This window comes from Mus caroli, unplaced genomic scaffold, assembly GCF_978045245.1.
Source record: "Mus caroli unplaced genomic scaffold, Mus_caroli_1 scaffold_9, whole genome shotgun sequence".
NCBI classification, from domain to species: Eukaryota; Metazoa; Chordata; class Mammalia; order Rodentia; family Muridae; genus Mus; species Mus caroli.
The window spans coordinates 58729681-58746106 of record NW_028227264.1 but is presented as its reverse complement, the minus strand read 5'-3'; the positions used below and the strand labels follow the sequence as shown (position 1 = coordinate 58746106).

Genomic DNA, 16426 nt, shown 5'->3' with positions numbered 1-16426 from the left:
CTGGGCTCGCTCTCTCTCTCTTGCTCTCTCTCTCTCTCTCTCTCTGCTTTCTGGATCTCCCCCAGATTGTACCCCACTTCCTCTAAGGTCTAGATGCCTTAGTGTTTACTAAGCCAAGTACACGGTTACATACCTATGAGTCAACCTAGGCACCCGTTCGTTAAAATACAGCCTCTGATTTTGTCTGGCTTCTAAGCTCTCAGGATGCCAAAGCTTCCGGTCTTCCGATCTCACTCTGAGGACTAAGAATTTAAGAAGCCATTAAGGCCATGGGCTGAGCGAGAGTGACCTAAATAGTCAGCGTAGGGCCCATCCGTGAGGGAGCCACTCAGTGTGACCGGAGCCTGTTCTGAGCGAGATGTCCCCATGTGGTTGTGCAGATAGCACACTGAACAAGGAGGTGTGAGCTAGTGAAGTATAGTCATAGTCGTGATACTTGGCTTGAAACTGCGCCTCCTGGGACCCACTGGGTAAACTGAGTCTGAGCACAGAGGCACCCACATCCACCGCCCAACCTCCCATCTTCAGGCAGAATGTCAAGGAAGAGACCAAAATGCTTTGTGTTTCTCTGCCTGGATTGTTTCTGGGTAAGGGTGGGACTCACTTGGTGGAGTGCTTGCCTAGCATACACGAAGCCTTGAGTTCAGTAACTTCAGCATCACACAAACCAGGTATGGTGGCATCCTCCTGTAATCTCGGCCCCTGGGAGAGGTGGAGGCAGTAAGCTGGGAAGTTCAACAACGCCATTGTCTACAGAGTCTGAAGCTAGTCAGGGCTATAAGAGACGAAAGCTGGCAAGCCCAACTGTTCAGCACTCTCCTGCCCATTGCTCACTCCCAACTCTTAGAGCTGAGCTTCAGACACAAGGACAGAGGGCTGAGAGCTCCTGCTGAGGGGAGGGAAGATCCCTAATGAACAACATGCTCCACCTCTTCAGCCGCATCCCTCAGCCACACAGCCACATATACACTTGGACTTTCTCCCTGCTGGGATATTAATTATCACAAGGCTGAAGTGAGAGGCGCCCATTAATATGAGCTCCCTCAGAAGCAAGGAACTGGCCTAGGCTGGGACTTGGTGCTTATCTCTGCCGACCAGGCTTTCTGTGAACGCAGCTCGCCTGGCACAATGCCAGGCCCAGTGAGGATGGAGAGGCCCGGCTCCTTTGACCATGCTGAGTATCCCAGCTGAGCTTGGGGCTCCCTTCCTCTACTAGAACCACAGGGTTGGCAGGATCTCTCAGCAGGCAGAGCCATTGCCATAGTGCAGGGCAGGCTTTGAGTTCACATCACACCCCTGACCCAGCCCCAAGTCGTTCTTTCCCTCGGGCCACTCTGTCAGGTGCAATAGGGATGATGCTTGCTCTTTGATGACAACAGTGTACAGGGCCCCGGTCACTTCCTTCTTCTGTCGTAACAGCTCATTATCCCTTTCTTTCTGACCACTACCCCAGAGAACAGAGTAGCACATACAATTGCTGTTTACCAGACGTATCCTATGGGTCTGGAGCTGAGCCCAGCACTTTCAAGACTTTTTATTCCTTGACCCCCTTGGAGAAAGATGTGTCCACTTCCCACCATGCATTGACAGAAGCAGAGGCCCAGAGATGATGTGGGGCTGCCTGGGGCCACAGGGAAAACTGTCATGTCCCTAACTGTGCATGACAAAATAGTACCTCATCTCAACCCATAGCTGTGACAAGTCTTGGCTCTCTGAGGTCCCCAGACCCACTCAGACATCTCCCCATTCTGAGATTCTTCTTCCTAGCTTGGCCATGATGACCCCTGCCTGTAATCCCAGCTATGACGTAAACAGTAGCAGGAGGCTCATGAGTTTGAGGTGAGGGAGGAGGGAGTATGCTTTCCTTCTCTTGGTACGCCACTGGCCAGCCGAATCTGTCCGTCAGCAGCCCGCAATGTTATCACTGGGTAGAATTTCCCCTTGGGTCCATTAGCATCCAGCACACATGTGTCCACAGCTTACCCTCTTGTGACTAGCTTATAAAGAACAAAGAGGCCCTGGGAGCCCTGCTATGGGGACCCTTGTCCTTCACCTCCATCCTCTTGCTAAGTAATTCCTGGTCCTCCTCTTTAGGGGTCCTAACCTCAGCATCTCCCATTCAGGACTCTGAACCTTGTGTTAAGGGGCTTCCACATGCTCCACTCCACCAGTACCAATGCATCTCCAAAATCACTGTATTTTCTTCCATTCTAAATGCCCATTTACCCTTCATCATAAGACATAGGCAAATAAGAGTTATCTTGACGTAGCCAAATTTTAACAGATGATGGTACTTTCCAGCAAGCTTGTTTGATCCCCAGGTCCCACACAGCACAGTAAAAAGCCAATGCTTACAAGTTATCTCTGACCTCCACGTGTGCACATTTGTATGAAAACATACACACACACACACACACACACACACACACACACACACACACACAAATTAAATGTAAATGTAAGAATTTTTTTTTTCTAAATTCGGTTACTCATGGTCGTTGCCATACATACTGGCCCACTTGATCCACTTAAAGTAATCCATCTGTATCCATTATCTCTGCCTCTGGGGACAGTGGGAAGGGATCACCCTCCTTTCTGAGGGACAAAGCTAGGATGAGTAGAGTTGGAGAGATGAGGATAGAGGAGGTACATCGCCCAATGCCCTGGTCCTCTTCCTGGCTCATAATACTCAAAGTGATACTTCCTGTGCAGGCAGGAAATCACTGCATTTTTTTCTTATATTGATTCCACATCAGCTCGGTACTTCAAAGCCAGCCCCCAAGATTTTCCTGAATGTCCCAGCCTCTGAGTGTGAGGTTCAGAGGCAAAGAGGGGGGAGAGTATTCCATTTTCTCATCCTTCCCCAAATTTGGTTCTTAAATATTCCCTAATTCCTAGGGAGACTTCCAAGTAAGCTGCTCTCAGAAAGAAGGAGGACCTTTTCCTGAGAGTGGACACACCCACAGCCAAAGACAGACGCCACTAGGAAGGCAGGAGGGAGTGCTAAGGCTCCTCTGGGGAGTCAGAGGGGGTAAACTGGTCAGACTCCCTCCTTCACAGCAGCATCCCTTCCCAGAAGCCCTTGGGCAAGAGAGCTCTAATTGTTGAGCCTGCTCCCAGTAGCTGCCTCTCAAGGAAACTCTCCTGCCAACTCCCCACCGAGGTGGCTGCCGAGGACAGACACTGCCTGTGACCAGAGCAGCTGAGCTCAGGGATCATAATGACCACAGAGAGGAATCTAACTGGGGCAATGACAAGCCTTTCTTGGGGAAACTGGATGGCAGACCAGGGGTGGTGGAGACTAGGTGGCACCTGTGAGCTGAGTTTAACTGTAAGCTAACCCTAAGGTTTCTAAATCTTGAAGGCAGAGCCTGGTTATTGCACTAAAGAGTCCTGAGGTCACTGTGGGTCCCAGGTTCTAGGAGGAGACTCAGAGGACCTGGCTTTGCATCCTCAGCCCTAAGGTCTTCTTGCTCTGAGGACTGGAGCTTTCAGACCAGAAGGGCTAACTCTGGAGGCCAGCAAGTGCTACCTGTTGTCCCCATGTGCTGGCTCACTGTCTGTCACTCACGAGCTCCTCAGCTTATCCTGCCTTTTTTTGGGTGAGATCACATCTTGCTGTACAGTTGCCTGGTACTGCCTGACTCATAGACGGCATGCTATGTGTGCCCAAGTACCACACACCTCCTACAAGTGGTCCGTTCCCTGCTGCCAGCCAGGGAACACTAGAGATCATTCAGCATAGACTCCCACAGCCCCTGCTTTCAAAACACTTTTCTGCACTTATTATTTATTTAATTTCGAGGGGGTTGGTGGGTGGTTGTGGGCACCCAGGAGGCGGTCAAAGGACAAATTGTGGGAACAGTTTCTCTCCTTGCACCATGAGGATTCCAGGGATTGAACTCAGGTGGGCAAGTAGCTTTGTCCATTGGTCCATCTCACTGACCTTTACTCTCCTTTTGAGACAAGGTGAGTACAAGGTGGCCTAAAATGAACTCTGGAACCAAGGCGGGTTCCAAACTCACAGGAATCCTCCTGCTTAAACTCCCAAGTGCTGAGATGGCAGATGCGCCCCACTCCCACACTTGGCTCTACCTTCCTCTTCTGTTCTCAGAGGACACAAATGTTCTTGGGATACCTCCTAGGTCCAGATCCCACCAGTCTACACCTAGCCAATTGCACTTCATGGGCAATAAACCCAGCAGATACTTACAGACTTAGTTAGTTTTTATTGCTGTGCTAAGACACCATGGCCAAGACAACTTACAGTAGAAAGCATTTAATGGGGGCTTACAGTTCCATAGACTGGGTCCCTGTCCATCATGTAGGGAGCATGGCAGCAGACTGGCAGGTACTAGGACAGTAGCTGAGAGTTTACATCTAATCTACAAGCAGGAGGCAGAAAGAATGCTTATGCATAGCCTTCTAAAGCCTCAAAGACTTTCCCTGCTTGTGATACATCTCCTCCAACAGGGCCACACCTCCTAATCCTTCCCAAACAGTTCCACCAGTTAGGGACCAACTATTCAAATATGTGAGGAGATGGAGATGGGGCGTGGGGCATTCAAACTACCACATTAACTATGACACAAAACACAGCCCCCACCCTACCCCGCCCCAGCTCTCCCCACCCCAGGAATCTTTCCCAATGAGTGAGATGGGTAGATCACATAACTGAAAGCAAGACCACTAGACCCATCCTGTACCAATACAGACTGGGGCTGCAGAGGCAGGAGGTGCTTGGCCAGGCCACCAATGTCAGGAACAGAGACTGGGGAGTCAGTGTCCTAGCATAGGGATGGGACTTTGCCTTGTTGGCCCATGGAAAGCCCTGCTCCAGAAAGTTCTCAGGTGCTTGCAAGGCAGAATGGGATGGAAGAGACGGACAGCAGAAGGAAGGCCCAGACACACAAATCCCATCTTACCCACAGGAAGCCTTCACAGCTGTGCCCAGCCACCACAATCCAAACTACTCCATGGAAAACAATAGAAACAAAAAGCATCTAAATATCGAATGAAGTCCTGTTTTGACGAATGTGACAAAGTCATAAGCTACCCAGCCAGGAAGTGACTCAGCTCCACACAGCATAGCCACGCTCTGTACCACCTTTCTGTTAGTCACTCAACTTGTCAGTTATCTAACCAGCTACTGCCACAGTGCTGTGCCTGACCAAGTGGCCCCTGTTTTACCCAAAACACCAGTTGTTTGGTTGGATTCATTTTCCATTCATCTCTTGCTTTCGCTAATTTATAGACACATTCAGAGAGTTGAGCCATTTCTATGGTTCCAAGTATTTCCTCACCTGTCCACTTAGGGTTCCCAGGACCTATCCCCATGGGCAGAACTACTGTAAATGCTCTCTGCCCTGAGCCCACTCATCGTTAGAGGGCTAAATCTGTATCTCCCTATTTTGGAAAAGGCCCTGTGTTCCACTTCCTGCTCCCTGCACCTCCCCCCCCCCTGAGGTTTTTGAAAGCATCTCCTTCGAGGCTCTCACTGCCCCCCGCCCCCATTCCCAGCCAGGGTCTGAATTTTAACCATTCTATTTTCTTTACCGATTTTATGATAAACAGCACTGTGTTTCCGATGCCTTTCCTAAGTGTGTCAGGCTGTCCCTCGAGGCACTGTGCGTCCCTCCACTCCAGGTTGCCCAATCTCATGCTCACCCCAGCTGTGTGACTCTTCCTGCCTCCCACTGGCTCCTTTCAAGTGGCCGTCATATTTCTAGTCTACCCCAGATGCATAAACATTTGGGTGCAAGTGTCCATCATCTCAGACTGAATCTGGGTCATGCCGGCTGCTGAACTACCCACGAGGCAGGTCCTGAAGCCCAGCAGGACGTCTTCACTTCCTGCCCCTATCTCAGGTAGGATTTCGGCTGCCTCTAGCAACCATGCAACTGTCATCTCTCATGGAAGAAAACTCCACTGTCCTGATGTCCGTGTCCTGGACTGATCCAGGCAGCTATTGTTTATGCACAAAGGAAATGATCGCATGTAAACCTCTCTGAGCCCGGTTCATGAACACAGGCATGCATTGGAAACAAAGGCTTGCTATGTAAGCCCATGTTGGCCTGGAATTTGTGATCCTCCTGCCTCAGCCTTCTTAGCCCTGGGATGAGAGCTGTGTACCACCACATAGGTGCTGAGTTTTCCTTGGCTCTCCCTTTATCCCTCAGGTTCAGAAGGTCTGTCAGGCACATCTTTACTTCTCTGTAAATTCCACCTCCACCATCAGCCGTTTGAGCCCCCAGAGTTAAGTAGGAACATCAGATTGGAAACGGTAGACCCCAGAGACCATTTAAGGCTTACTCTGCTGCTCCATTGGTGATATCTGGACACTGAGGCTAGGGGACAGGTGTGGACATAGCCACAGTCCCAAAGGTATGCTTGGACTAGGCTCTGGTACCTCTTGAATTTGTTTCCTATAAACTCTAGTGGCCCAGAGGGCCTGCTCAGCTTGGCCAGGCAGAGGAGAGGCCTTCTAACCAGAGAAGCTAGCAGTGCCTGGCCAGATGTGGGAAGAGCTCCATGTCCCCTTTGCCGTGCAGGCTCACAGGACCCCGAGGGGTCCGGCTCCCTCTGAGCTGGCCCATGTCCACTGGAGCTCTCCTGGGGAAGTGCGGCTAGCTGGCTGCTCCGTGGCCAGTCTCCTCCATCCAGACTGCTCATTGCAGTTTTTATGGCTCGAAGCTGAGAATTTATGAAGCAGGAGAAAGACAGCGTGAGACTGAAGGAAGGGCAGGCCAGAAGTGGGCGGGTGGATGGCACTTATAACCTCTGTTCGGGCCCAAAGACACTGTGCAAATTATGGCCCACATCTCTCCCTTTGTGTCCACTTTGCATTCCTGATCAGATTACCTTCTTTGTCTTCTGTCGGGAGCAAGGAGAGCTTAGGACCCACCACACTGGGAAGCTTGTCCCAGGGGTAAGCAGCCCACAGCATACAGGCCAGGCACTGGCTCCTATGGAGGCTGGATATGGGACATCTGCTGACTCTACAGAGAGTAGAGGGAATGTTTCCTCAATGGACAGACACCCATGCTAACGGGTTCTCACTACTCACAGCTCTGCAGGAGACCTGGCCCATGTTCTACACAGGAGTTGGTGGTAAATAATTCCCAGGCCCGTTTCTATCTGGTCTGGCCTGGAACTGGAGGAGTTTGATTCCTGCTATGACTTCCCTCACACGAGGTAGCCACACCCTTCTTCTGTATGCCAGTTGAGTGATATCATGTCTGCACTCGGTCATTGCCCAGAAGTGCTAAGTAGACAGCTCTCTCGGGGTGGCCCTGGGTCAGGAGACTGTGATGTGTTGGTCACTGGGCAGACACTGTCAGCTAAGGAAAAGAACAGATACATGCCTTTGGCCAAAGTCCTTGACCTCTACATGGGACTGGCTGCAACTGTGTGGGTGGCAGAGGGTATACAAGAGGAGGACATTGCAGGGCTCTGTCATGCTGCTATTTGGAGTGGGGCTGCAGACTCACACTGGGGAAGGGTGGGACTGAAGACAGAAACACATCCATTGCCAATATCCAATCAGTCCTTCTGTCTAAAGTGCTAGGGGCACAGGAAGATATGTCTATATCTATATCATCTATATCTATATATCTATATCTAGTCCATATCCATCCATCCATCATCTATCTATCTATCTATCTATCTATCTATCTATCTATCTATCTATCTATATGAGAGGAAGGAGATTTGGAGATGAAGGAGACAGAGCAACCAGTAGCGCATGGGTGAGGTTGGTGGGAGGGGCTCTTTGGAGTACAGCTTAAGTGGGTGACAGCCTTGGTTGGTATGACCATTGAAAATACAGGGTGAGCACCCTGGCCATGTCCTGAGTCTTAGAGGACTTCTACAGTCCTAGAAGTTTCCAGAACCTTTGGAATGAGTCAGATCCATTTGGCTGTGTATTTGCATCAATGCTTGTAGAAACCTTATGATACCCTTCACTGAGAAGAGCCACCGGACCACTCCCCACCCCACCTTTCCAGTGGCACCCGTGGATGAGGGCCTGGGAACAAGGGGCAAGTATTCCCCGACTTTGCAGCCCGCAGCCCTGACACCACCCCATAAAGAGCTGCTCGACTCTCTAATTGAATAATGTGTGGGAATAATAGGATTTTTCCCAGAGCCATCCGTTACGTTTCAGAGCCAAATCATAACGAGAAAGTCATTAGTCGTAATAAACACAGTAGAGAGCCGGAGACATGATCTGTCAAGGGTCTGATGGACGACACAGCGGCAGGGAGGGACAGTCATCCCATTTGCATTTCTGTAAGCTGGCAGAATGTCACCGACACCCCACCCCTCACCCCCACACACACCAAAAGTCAGAGCAAGAAAGCACATTACGCTGAGGATTTGTTCCCTCCTGGTGTCCCCAAGGCTGGTAATGGCTCTGCTTCTGCTGAGTGGCTCTTTATACTTCCTTACAAAACTGAGTGTCATCAGGAAATTGTCCTTTCCCATTGCTCTTCAGTCAGACTGTGTCTGAAGAGTCCGCTAATGAGTGGGCCTGTGGGGTTCTCCAAGACCCAGGCTTTGCCCCAACAGGTTTTTTTTGACTCCCTAGCTGGCTCCTGAAAAGGTCCAGGTGAAGGTGTCCTTGTCTTGCATCGGCTTCTCCCTAGAATCCCACACAAGCAGTATCAAGGTCCATAGAGGGCCATGCTGTGACCACCCCCTGTCCTGACTTCTTATGTCCCAATGCTTGAGATGGAGGGGGTCTCATTATGGCATAATAACAAGGAGACTGAGACCAAGAAGCAACTCCCCAGGCTGTGAAGATAGCTTATTTGGCAAACTGCTTGTCAAACAAGCTTGAAGACCTGAGTTCAATACCCAGCACCCATAAAGGAGCCAGGTTGAGAGATGGATGCTTGTATTCCCAGCACTGGAACAGCAGAGACAGGAGGAATTCTAGGATGCAGTGAATTCCAGGTTCAGTGAAGGATCCCTGTCTCAAAAAACTAAGATATGAGAGTGACTCAGGAAGACACCTACCACTTTCTATGCACACACATGCCAATTAGAGCGTCCCCTGGTCTATAGCAGAGCTGGAATTCAAGCCCGTGGACAGTTATGGGAGCCACATACAAAGTAGGTGTTCAAGAAATTCATGGGTTCATTATCCCCGGATTCTCTCACGGGCGGTGGATCACTCAGCTTTGTCCCTGTCCCTGGTCCCATTTTCAAACAGGAACAACTAAGGCCCACAGTCAAGGTCACTGTTGCACAGCTCAGGAAAGAAAATGGCCTGGCTGTACCACTCACTCGCCCGCTTTCCCTATGAGGTCGCCACAGGATGTGTTGCTCAGGGAGGAAGTGATGAGGGGGTCTTTTTTTTCCCCCCAAATGGGCAGAATGTGAACTCTAAGCTGCAGACTTGCCACACCCTCCAGAAGGTTCTAGTAGCATGCCCTTGGTCTTAGAGAAGGTTCTAATAGCTTGCCACCAGTCTTCCCGAGGGGCAGGCAGGGAAGGTGATGGTGCTGGGAAATATCTCTGCTTAGATCATAACCAGAGAATCCCAGAACCTTGACCCCTAATCCCTTCACTCACCCTGCATATAACGTCTAGGGAAACTGAGGCCCAAACAGGAGACAGTTGACATTCAGGGATGCATCATGATTGGTGAAGCACTGGCCCCAAAGCTGTTTCCACACCACCACCCCCCCCACACACACACACAACCTCGGGCTCCTGTCTTGTTCAGTACGGTTGTTTCTTTTTGAATCTTGAATTAATCTGATTTTAGCAACACAGTCTACTAGGCAAGGACATTGGGGTGGTCTGATGGCAAGGGGAATGCTTTCTAGCAAATGACAGGCAGCTACAAAAACTCCCTGCTTGGTGGGGCTGGGCGACGTTAGCTCACAGGAGTTGGCAGTCAGTCTTCTCAGCTTGTGTTTGCTTTTCTTTACAAAAGTACATTTGTGTTCCTGAAGCGCACCAACAAACGGTGGCTGTCCCACTATACCAAAGCCTCACTGAAGCCCGGGGAGGCTGGCGGGGCATAGATTCTTGTAGCTGGACTACAATGGGGAAAGTGAGGTAGAGGAGGAGACCTTCTGAGTCTCCCATTTGTCAAGAGCAGAATCAGAACTGAGAAACACATTGGAATCTAAGTTCAAAAGCCCTGGGCTGTGCAACCCTGAGAAGATGGGTTGCTTGTCTCTGGGTGATCTAGGGAGATCCCAGTACCTGATCCTGCCAGTCAGGACCTAAGCTCCAGGTCACTGGTGAGGTCTCTTCCCATGTTGTCTCCCTACCTGCTTGACGCTGTGACTCCCTTCCCAGCTAGCAGGGCAAATGAATGACCTTGACCTACAGACAGCACACTCCAGTCTGGTCCTCTCTGTGACATCCCAGCTAGGCTGTCAGAGTAAACACACTGATGTACTCCGGGGGGGGGGGGGCGGGGGGCGGGGGCGGGGGGGGGCTCTAGGGCAAAACTGGCTTACTTGCATGCCCAGCCTGCCAGCAACTTGGAACCCAGGTCTCTCCAAGCAAGGAAGCAACCCTCCTAAAAGCCAGGGTGTCACTTCCAAGCCAAGCAAGCCATGCTCTGTGGCTCAGTACCCACCTCCCTGCCCTCGTGGCAACTGATAGACACGCTCCAAGCCTGAGTAAGTAAACAGTGCTGGACAGTGCAGTACCTTTTATTCTCATCTCTGAACCTAATCTGCACCTTCATCCCCAGAGTCTTAGACCACAAGCCATCTACCCACCCAGAGCATCCTGGTGAACACAGGTTCAAGTTCCCAGGCCCTCTGTCTTCACCACCACCCCCCTCCACCTCTCCTCCTCCTCCTCCTCCTCCTCCTCCTCCTCCTCCTCCTCCTCCTCCTCCTCCTCCTCCTCCCCCCTCTCTCTCCTCTCTCCATGTGACCTCTCTTCCTCCTCTCTCCATGTGACCTCTCTTCCTCCTCTTCTTCCATTTACCCTGTTCTCTGACCCCTCTTCTTTGTCTCTTTTCCTCCAGCCTTTTCTCCTTCTCCATCTCTGCTCACCCCATCCTTCTTCCTTCTCTACTCCCGGAGGGTGGGATGCACCTAGCAGAAGAGCAAGTAGCCATGGCTTCTTAACACTTTTTCTGTCAGGATCCTAGTTGAAACCATGGACCTCTTTTTTCTGGGAACCTGGGGGTCTTGAGAGGGTAGCCTGGGACTGGCCACTCACTGAGCACTGGGGAGCACCACTGGGGAGTACTTACAACCTCAGAGTCAAGTTATAGAGAGATGCGATCTGCCTCCAGATGTTGGGGTAAAGTGCAAGGCCTGGGGCTCTCTCAAAGACCAGAGTGCATATTTTTCTAGGCCTCTGGGCTCCTGGGGCTGCACTGGGAGAACCCACCAAGCCAGAGGAGAGCAGATGGCAGCTCTTTTCTTCATTTTGTGGCACAAAATGTGTCTGTGCTTTCTAGACTTTGGTCACAGAGTGTGCACTCTATCCCAGCATCCATGGTCCTTGGAGAGTGATGGCAGCTGTGATCCCCCACATATGACCACATATAGACTCTTGTGGATAAGCCTATCTGGCCCCCACTATCCCAAGAAGTTGTATACTCTGGGGCAGTGGTCTCCCCATTTCAACCTTTCCCAAACTGCTTTGGAAAATGACAAGAGAGAAAGTCCCAAATGAGACAGGGAAGACTTTCAGAATTGAAAATCCCCATTACCTTCTCCAACCACTGCTGGCTGTGGCCCTAACCCGGGAATTCTCAGCATCCCCCGGGCTAGTGGCCTCACAATGCTCGGTAACTTCCCATCCTCCAGAGAACTGAGATGGAGCTGGGACTCCAACAAGGTTCTATGTCAGGCCTTAGAAAGCCAACTCCCTCCTGGGTTCCCATTGCCGTTTCTGTCCCTGAGCCTGACTCTTGAGACCTTCATTTCCTCTCCAGTCCTCGGGTTTCAGGAAGTGGGTTTCAGAGAGGGCCCCACAGCTTCCGCCAGCCTGGCTTTCCCTGCCAGAGCAAACACTCCCGAGCGCATGCTTCTCATGCAGCTTGTAGCCTCTTTCGAAATAGACAGCCATCAGGTTCATATGGATCCTTCCAGCCCCCTTCTGTCCCTAATAATCCCTCCTCTGGGGCGGTATCGATTCTCAGCTGCAGGTTGCCTCTTGGTATGCGGGAGCCTGGTTTGGGGTGGATAAATCGCTGCGCTGTCATCTTCACGCGGCAATTACCCGCTCTGATTCCTCTCCTCCAGCCACGCAGACACCCGCTTATCGACAACATGCTCGCTCAAGCCCCAGCCAGCTGAGCAGGGAGCCCCGTGGACCTGTAGGAGCAGAGACTCTGGCAAGGCAAGCTTAGACCCCCACCCCCACCCCAGCTCTGAAGCTGGACACAGTGGGGAGATGTTGAGAGGAAGTCTGTTCACTACAGATATTGAGGCACCCCGTGGGCGTGTAGGTGAGACCCTGCATCTTTTCCTGGGTCTCGCATACGCATGTAAAGAGAGTCATCCCACAGCAGTTCTTTTTCATTGTGCTCCCTGTTGGGGCTTGGAACCTGGACCCAGCTTGCAGGCTAGTGGACACCTTCTACAAAGCACCACCTATTAAGTAGTTAGGATTCTCCTAGGGTCTTGGTTGCAACCATTAAGCTTCCTGGCCACACAAAAGCAATTATAGATGGTATATATACAGGTAAGTCCAGTCTGGGACACACACACTGGATACAGGCCATGTGACCAAGGATGACAATAAATTTGACCCAAATGTGTAACTGTAAAGCTTACTAAAACATGATGATAATTTTTATCTATCTATCTGTCTACTTATTTATTTTTGGTGATTAGACTGCATGGGTCTCGAACATGAACTTTGGAGATGTTCAGAGATGACAGATGTCAGCATCACAGGATTGGTTGGGCACACCTGAAAGATGCATGAGCATGGGTAGGCCACAGATGCTGAGCTCGGATCTTATGCAATTTCCATGAGCTATGAAATACTATCTCCAGATTCCCTCCCCCCACAACACACGCGTGGAAACGTTGGTGACTTGCACAAACACAGGCTGTGTGGGCCAAGTCCAGCCTCAACCATAGATTGTTCACCCCTAATACTTTGATTTTTATCTCTCCAGTCTGTCTGTCTGTCTGTCTGCCTGCCTGCCTGCCTGTCTGTGTGTTTGAGTGACTGTGAGAGTGAGTTAAACACACAGCCATGTGCATACCACAGTGTGGAAATCAGATAATGACTTGCAGGAGTCTGTTCTCTCTCTCCAGCACAGGTCCTAGGTCATGAGGCTTGTGCAGCGAGGACTTTTACCTGCTGAGACATCTCTCCCTGGCCCCTGATTTGATCTGTAGAGGATCCTAAGGATGTTTTTTTGTACTTGATACTCTTCCTGCTTCCATTCTCCAGATAAGAAAACCGAGGCCATCGGAGGGAAGCATCTTGCCTCCCTGCAGCAGGGAGGGATGCTGTAGCTACGGTCTCTCGGCAGGTGAAGACCCTCTGGAGTGTTCTAGGTAGTTGTGTAGAGATACACAGTTGACCTTGCTTACTGAGGGGCATCCTGGGATCTCATCCCCACAGCTGGAGCTAGATTCAGTTCTGTCACATATTTCTCTGGGGTATCTGCTTCTTCCAGAGCATCTGCTTCCTCACGTGGGAAATAAAGAAAGTAAAGATCATTGCTAAGAATCTTCCACCCTAAAAGTCACGGCTCACCGTGACCCTGATTGGCGCTTGAACCACTATCTTCAGTGGCATAATATGTATAGAGATTGTCATCCCCAAGGCCACTGCCTCCTACAGCAGGACCCTGGCCTCACATCCCACCTGCCTGTCGATGCTGGCGTGCTTCAGTCTCCATTGACCATAAGTCCTGCTCTAGAGGTAGCCTCGTTGTGGTCTCTACAGTGAAGCTGAGCTCAGCGGACCCCCACCCGGGCAGGAAGCCAGGGAGATAAGACCAGCCAGGGCCTGGCCACTGATACCTGGCGTGAAATTGAAAAGCACTCGACTTCTCCCTCCACAGCCCGGTGCCTCCAGTGAGACAACGTAGCTGGGAACGGTGAATGAAATGGAACAGCCGGGCCAGACTCCAGGCCTCCCTCCACACTCCAGTTCCCCTTGTCCCTCCTAGGGGAGGTGAAGGCACAGTCTAGTTTGCAGGAACTCAGCCTCTTTAGGGATGCTGGCGGCTTTGTGCAGGCTACACTTTGCCCAGGAGGCTTGTGGATGCTTAGGGAGATGCATGTGAGTTCGCAGATGCTGCCGCTCAAGGCCAACGTTGCTATGCAGCTCTAATCTTGTTGCAGCACAAGCATAGGGAGTGGCGAGCTGACCCAGCCTGAGTCAGAAGAATCTCTTCCTGAGGCCCTGTCCAGAGAAGGGCATTGAGGCCTGGGAGCTAAGGACCTGGTCTGGTGTGCAAAGAAGCAAGTGGCTTTTGGCCCCAGTTCCTGGAACAGGGCTCCTACATTTGACCTGGCAGGAGCCATGCTTGTCCCTCTCCAGAACTCAATTCCTCAGAAAGCTTATAAGAAATATGGCTTACAGACTTAAGGGGGGCATACACAATTCACTCAGCGTCCAGCATCTCTGGTGTGGGTGCCAAGGGCCCTGGCCAGCTGCAGTCTTGCTAGGTTCACAGGTGACCAGTTTTCTCTCTTCTTGATGGTAGCTGAACTAATTTGTGATTCACTCCTGTGTGGGGGTGGGGGTGGGGGGGTGCAGATTCCTGTAAGCGACTTGTCTTCAACATCTGAGCCAAGCAGTTTGCCTTTCTTCAGCATCCTGGTTTGGACCCACAGTCCTTCACTCTCTAGGCCACAATTGGCAAGGAAAAAGATTCTTTGCCCATCTTGCAAATGGGTCAATAGAAGCTGGCATTGACACTTGAGCCCCAAGGTGCAGTTTAGGGCCCAGGGTGAAGTTGGGCATCAGCACCCTGTTGCTAACCAGGACTCCGCATTGGGAGAGGGGCTGGGGGGTGGGGGGGGGGATGCTAAAAGCTACTGATTCCTGGTCACATGGTCCCTGCAAAGTAGCAGGGCGCTGGAGCGTGGAGTGAATGTAAAGTGAGTCTTTAGGCATCTTGGAAGGTGTCTGGCTAGGGTAAAAGCCGAGAAAAAGTAAGTTGGAGGAAGAGGAAGAAGAAGAGGAGGAGGAGAAGGGGGGAGAGGAGGAGGAAGAGAAAGAAGAAGAAGAGGAAGAAGAGGGAGAGGAGGAGGAGGAAGGAGGAGCTTATTTCCCATCCCTCAGTATCTGCTGCTTTAAAGGGCCAGGCTTACCTTTTCCAGCCCCGGTAGGATGAAGGAGGAGGAATTGGCATTTAATCAAAGCTACATTCGACAAAGCTTTTATTAGTCCCCTGGCCTTATTACAGTGATTTTTTTTACTCTGAGGTTTTTAAGTTAATTTTCCTAGTTTTTAACTGAACTCTGAATCGTGTGACTCACCAGACCCGAGCAAGGTGGCCAGGACTTGAGGGAAAGAGAAAAGTGAGAGAAATCAAATCGAATAAGCTCACCTCATCCAGTGGACCAGGAGAGTGGACGGCAAACAACCTTAATAACAGAGGAAGGCTCCAGACAGAGGTGGGAGCGGGCCGCTGAAATGGGGCCTAATCAGCTGGAGCTGGAGGGGTCCCAATCACTCCTAGGCTGGCAGGAGCAGGCAGAGTGCAGGAGGCTGAGAGAAGAGAGCAGGCTGGGGCTGGGGCTGGGCAGGCTGCAATCAGGGCCCAGGCAGAGCCTGCCCACGCCCACTTCTCTTCCTCCAGCTGAGGGACATTAACCCATTAGAGACAAGGACAGGGAAGAGGAGTGGCAGGTCCACCCCATCCTGGGGGTGAGGATTTACGGTCTGGGGGTGCTCTGCACCCCTAATCCTTCTTCCCATAATCAGGTGCAAAGTAGGGGCCACCTATTCACAAAGCCCCAAAGAGCAAAGAAACATTGGCTGCCGATGCCTGGGGTGAAGACATAGACCCGTCTCCCACCCTCTCCTCCTTCAAATGAACCGCAGTGCATTTTGCTTTCACAGACAGATCAGACCCCCATCAAGTGGCTACTCCAGTTTCTTCACAGTCAGATGATCACTTTATGGCTAGGCTTAGAGCTAGGGGTGGCCCAGGGATTGGGTCTCATTACATGTTCACAGTGGACTAGGTCTGGAGCCATAGCCAAGGGTAGCGTCAGGGCTGTGCCTCTGGCCATGACAGTGGGAAAGAAAATCCAGCAGCATCCTGTGGGCTGCTAAAGAAGAGATTTGGACTCACAGAACAACCAGGAGCCCTAAGCAGGAGAGGGAGGTTAAACCACGCTGGGCACACTACTGATACCAACACGGTAGACAGCCTAGCTTCCCTGAGCATACTATCATGGGCTCTCCAGGCCCAGGCTAGTCACTACAAAGGTCACTTTGAGTCTCATGGAGTTACAGG

General features: G+C 51.2%; 1 protein-coding gene across 1 annotated transcript in view; it reads left to right on the top strand.

The window, feature by feature from the left end:
• Cdh23 (cadherin related 23) overlaps positions 1-16426 on the top strand; it is a 383664-nt gene that overhangs the window by 109877 nt on the left and 257361 nt on the right. The gene's annotated exons all lie outside the window — the stretch shown is intronic.